Genomic DNA, 6,000 nt, shown 5'->3' on the forward strand with positions numbered 1-6,000 from the left:
TTTACTTTGTTATTAATTTTTATTATTTACTAAAATAATTTGAGTTAGATACAATAAAATAACAATATGAAATAATCAAATAGATAATCTTCTTCAAAATATGTTTTTTTCTTTAATTTATATATTTTGTTAAAATCTATTTTTAAATTTTATTTATATTATAGAAAAGAAATATGTCCGAGATAATTTATATTTACATGTTGTGCTTAAAAATATACTTTAATATATATTATTCTAGTATTTTACGGAATTTGTAAGTAAAAACACTGTTTTGTTGAAATAATATAGCCCTAATATTTGAATAAATTTTATATATAGTAGCATTTTATCATATTATTTTAGTAAATTTTATTGAAATAAAACATTTCTGAATGTTATGTTATTAACTTTTCTTTTGTATTTTTTATAAAGATTTCAAAATATTAGATCGCTTTAATTTTTAAAACATATATAGTTTGTCTTTCCTGGTGAATTTCAAAAATTTATTATTTATTATATATGATTTTATCTTTTGTAAAATTTGAAACACTATCATTTTGATTTTGGATATTTTTTTAAAAAATTTTATAATTTATCAAGAAAACTTTAAAAATTACACTACTATTTTTGAGTTTGGAAGATTACCTGAATTTTGATTTTTTAACTACATTAATACATTGTTTAATAAACAATTTTTCAATTTTTGGTAATATTTTCTAAAATTTTCTCAATATATTTTGGATTTTTATATAATTAAAAAAATAATATTTAACTGAATTTGATTTTTCATTAATATTCAAAATGAATTACTAAATTTCATTGTTTTCTAATAACATATTTTAAAATAGTTATGAACTAAAGGTTAGTATATACTATTATATTTTTTGTATATAAAAACTTTAAATAATATATTGTTGAGAGTTTAAAAATAAATAAAAAGATAATATATAATTGTAGATATAAAAGTTTAACCTATGTTAATAAATTTATTTTTGTATAAAATTTTTACATAATTTACGAATTTTAGTTTATTTTAATGATGAGTGATAATTTATTTAAATGAAACAATTTAAAAAATGATGTTTGTTAATTTACCTATTTAATACAATTTTGCATATTTAATTCATATTAAAATTCTATTTTTTATATTATACAAAATATAATTAATGAATTTATAAAAATAGTATATAATTTTTATTTTCTTTTTTTTTATAATAAATTTTAGTTAACATTGATTTATAACTATTATATTATTAATTACGACATGTTATTTTATAAAATATCTAAACTTTTAAATAAAATATTGTAGATTCTTTTTCAACAGATTTTGTTATAATAATAAAAAATTAAATATGTCATATTAACTAATTATTTAACTGATCGTAATATGACTTGTTAATAGTAGATAAAAACAGAACCTTAAATTATCAGATTAGATGTTTCACTTTTTTTTTTTTTTTTTTTTGAAACTGTGTTTCACTTTTCTTTTGCCTGTAGTTTTACAAAGTATAACTAATCCTGTCAATAATCAACATCGCCATAAAACACAAATGAAAAAGACGCGGTGATAATAAATATAAAATATTAGAATAAAAGAAAAATATGGTTGACAAAAATAAAATAAAAGAAAAATACTAAAGGTACACTCTGGCCAAAACCAAGAAAAAAATCGTGTGACCGCCATAGGTCCAAATTGACGTTTCTCTACATGACATTGTTTGCTATTTTTCTAATTTTAAAAGCTAAATACATTAAAAAAAATATTGTGTCAAAGAAAACATTTTATGTTTTAGGTATTTTTATTAGTTAATAATTAAAATCAAACTTAAACATAATTGTATTTGTTAAAATACTATTGGCGTACAGTTACTGGAAATTGGTAAACACAGAAAATAATATATTTATCATTAAAATTTAATATATTTTAACATGTGTAAAAACATTTAAACACACATTTTTAGAAATATAAACAAATATTAAACAATCAAATATCTAGTCCAGATGGAGTTAAAAAAAAACAGCTAGTGTCCAATTATATTTAAACTCATTTATTCTTCATGTATTTGCATTTTTAATGCATGTTAAATTCTGTGACTGGTCATTTTGCACGACTTAAAAATTATTATTTATTTTAAATAAATATTTTGCAGTTTTCACATGTATTAAAGAAAATATTAAATGATGACAAAAAATAAAGAAAATATTAAATTTTAATTATAACTGCATCATTTTATAATTTATTTTATATATATTTGAACAAAAGGAATTTATTAAATACAATTATTTTCTACAAACTTAAAAATCCTCATTATTGCCTAATAGAAAATGCACTGAAAACATAAAATATAAATTTTAACAAATATTTTTTTCTTAAATATATATCTTAAAGAAAAACTGAGGGAATGTTAGATATATGTGATGTCTTGTATTCAACACTATGTATGTGACCGTTGTTTTTTTTTTTGAACTAAGAACTTCAAATCTATAATAGTTTCTCTTTTTATATGGCATGTCAATTACTTACAATGAATTTTTTGCATTTCGTATAATTTGAGTGTACTATAGAGGTTTTTAAAAAAATGTTGAGTAGAAATTGATTGAAATAGGAAAGTATACTACTACAATCTAAATTCAGAAAAAAAAAAGAATTAGAGAGCAGAAATAAAATGAGAAAAAAGTTGGAGGCAGTAAATGAAGAACGCTAAGATTGGGCAGATCAATAACCCAACTACTCCTCTGACTAACTTTTATAGACAACCCTCCTTTCTCTTTTTGATTCCCCTTCCATTTTTCATATACCATCTTGCTACAAATATTATTATTATATTGTCATCTTATGGTTTGATAGTCTCTTAATATGTATCCATTTACGGTCACTGATTATCATCATCTTCCTTGTTTTCCCCCTCTAACTTGGTCAAAAGTTGCAAACGCTAAATTCTGAAAAAAGAAAAAGAAAAATCTCACATATACATATTTAAAGAAAATGGGGAGGGGTTTGGAGTCTATCGACTACGTTTTTGCTTTAACCGGTAAAATAACATGGTAAAATGGGAAATCCATTGACATGTCTCAAAAAGTAAATCCAAACGTTTACGTTGAAATCTTGAAACTTGAAATAATTGTTTTACACTGTTGACCAAGTAAGAAAAAGAAATATATATATATACACACACACATAAATAGCTGTAGGACACATCCAGCCAGAACCCATGTTTATTTTGTCTTGTATGTTCTCTCTCCGCTACTTCCCCTCATGAGTCCTTCTCTTCATAAAAACCTCTTATTTATTTATCCTTCTTATCATTCTCGTCATCATCATCTCAACATTCATCTCTTTCTCTCTCTCTTCCTTGATCCCAGCCGGATCTGATGGGTGTTGGGAGGGGACGAACAAAGACAGAAATAGAAAATTTCTTGTAAAACCCTAATAGAAAAAGTCTGGTTATAAAGACGAGAAGGATTTATAGAGGGATTTATCTTTTGAGGGGACTGTTGTCTGGCTCGAGGACTCTTATTCTAACTCAATCACGTTTTATAAAATCTACTTGATCTGATGATTGATTAGGGTTTTAGTGTCTTCGGACCAGGCTTCATTCCCCCCAATTATTACTTCCTCTCAATCCTAATTAACCAAGAAGTCTCTTCCTTTTTTTTCCTTTCTTTGTCATTTTCGGAGTTATGGTTCCGTTCCGAATCTATTTCAATGTGAAAATTTTGATCTTAAATTTTTTGTATAATTAATTTATGTGGTAGTTTCTGGCACTGCATCTGGGTTTCAATTGTGTTTGTTTGTTTCTTCTTTAATAGATTGGTGTAATGATGAAGGAAACTGACTCATGTGAGAAACAGAAAAGTCTATCATCATTACTAACTTTTTCTCGTTTATTTGTTCTAGCTATGATTTTGTAATGATATGTTTTTTGTTTGTTTATTGTATGATGATGTCAGTACGAATTATAGCTAGCATTTAAAGAGTAGATCTATTGATGGTCATAATCAATGATGAGGATTCGGTTTCAGTTTCAGATCCATCTGTTTACAAGAAACTAAACCAGATATACTAGATCTGAAGGTCGATCTGAATCTTTCAAACTACTACGACTGTATATATACCCATCTACTAGACTAGGGTTTCGTCATTCCAACTATTAATATAAATAAGTAGTATACATTATTTCTACTCACGCTCTTATACTTTTCCTTCTGCAGTACTTCAAGCATATGGAGGATCAAGGAACTCGATCGGGTTCTTCTCATTTTGAATATTTCTAATGCCGCAATATTGCGAATGTCATTTTTAACAGCTGTTTTAAATGTTATTCTTTTCTTTCTATAAGTTGAACTTGCTAGTCTTTTTCAGTTGTTACTAGCTTCGCCTAATCGTTATTACATCACCTATTATTACACTAAACTTGTAGTATTAGTTAACTTTTGTTGACTTTAATAGACTTAAAAGAGAGTAGATTTATAGTAGTACTAGTAAAGTAGTAGTGTAGTACTATAGTTTTTGCTACAAATGATAAATAATCGTAGTCAACACATTGAGGTATAAACCAATTACCGTCAATCAATATAATCAACATTTACGTTAAGAAAGTTGTCTTTTGATGCACGTTTGGTTTAGATATAGTGTGAAAGTGAAAGTGAAACACTACTTGGTTTTCATAACATCTGTGAAAGAGGTGAAACTTACAAGCGAAAGGCATAAAGTGTGGAACGAAGGAATGTTTTTATTTTTGACATTCGCTGGATCAGAGCAGGAGTAAGTGAGATACTTAAAATAAACAGATAAATGTTCGAAATAAACACCAATCTAAAAGAATACGTCTAAAAGATTACAGAGTAAGAAGTAGAATTGATTTTTGTTTTCCAAAAGTTTATCTTTTCACTATTGACTACACAAATCACTGTCTTTTACATTTTGTCTTTTTGAATTTGTTTACATTTTACAAGTTACTATGTGCTTTATGAACGAAGACTTTGACCTTATTTTTTATAACTACGGTTTCAGTGTCTGTCTTTCTAGCTGCATCTAGGATTTGATATCAAATTTAAATCGGTGTTCCATTGTGTCTTTACTTTTATGTTCTTTTTTACACCATGGTGAATTGTAAGTATTTATCTTTACCCAACTAAACTTTTGATTACTGAATATCTGTGACGCATTATTATGCAAACTTTTAATACTTTTGGGAAATAAATCCAGACATCCTCGATATATACTGAACTGTTGCCAACAATTTTTTTGTTTCTGTACGGAAAATAATTTCTGATTAATTTGGTGCTGAACTGCTGAAGTTTTTGATATGTATACTGTATATATATAGATTCTTAGTGTTCCGTTTTCTTATAAAGACAAATCTGGTTTAAGATTTTATGGATGTTATAAACTGGAACTTTATATTTGGACTCTTGTAGTGAAGGAAAAGGCCCAATTCTACTAGCAATTTTCTTTCATCTTTCGTTTCTTTTAACATTTGCACCAAAAAACCCAAGTTAAGTAATTTTATGATATATGGATAGCATGCATTATAAAACGAAAACAAGGTTAAGTCAAGATCAGCTTTGTACGGAATAAATATTTTATATATAAATTATCTTATATATTATATTTTTTACATATTATAAAATAATAAATATATGTTAAATAATTAAAAAGTCAATAATAATTACGTACATAATTAAATTGGTACAAATATATAAATAAATTTTATTAGTCCAAACAATATTTTCTTCTGTTTGATATGATATATAATTAAATTTAAATGATGTTAACATATGTATAGTATATTTTTAACATTAGTATCTATTAAATGATATTTTCTACTTATATATTTTTTTATCATTTGTATATTTTATAGCAAAAATATTAAATTACTGATAAACAAAAGTTTTACTGTGGGATTAATAGTTTTTGTATTTATATATATTTTTTTAAAATAAGTTGTCAATATTTGTTCAAAACTTTTATTAAAAAAATTGTTCAAAGTAAATTTCAAAATTAAAATATTTATATAT

The 6,000-nt window shown here is 24.7% G+C and overlaps 1 long non-coding RNA gene across 1 annotated transcript; it reads left to right on the top strand.

Moving 5' to 3' along the window:
* The first annotated feature begins 1,714 nt into the window (after positions 1-1,714).
* Positions 1,715-4,452, top strand: LOC106365105. The gene is made up of 2 exons (XR_001273409.3): positions 1,715-4,054; positions 4,192-4,452. It is a non-coding gene; the product is annotated as an uncharacterized LOC106365105 (long non-coding RNA).
* Positions 4,453-6,000: the final 1,548 nt, after the last annotated feature.

Source organism: Brassica napus, chromosome A9 (assembly GCF_020379485.1).
Source record: "Brassica napus cultivar Da-Ae chromosome A9, Da-Ae, whole genome shotgun sequence".
Lineage (NCBI taxonomy): Eukaryota > Viridiplantae > Streptophyta > Magnoliopsida > Brassicales > Brassicaceae > Brassica > Brassica napus.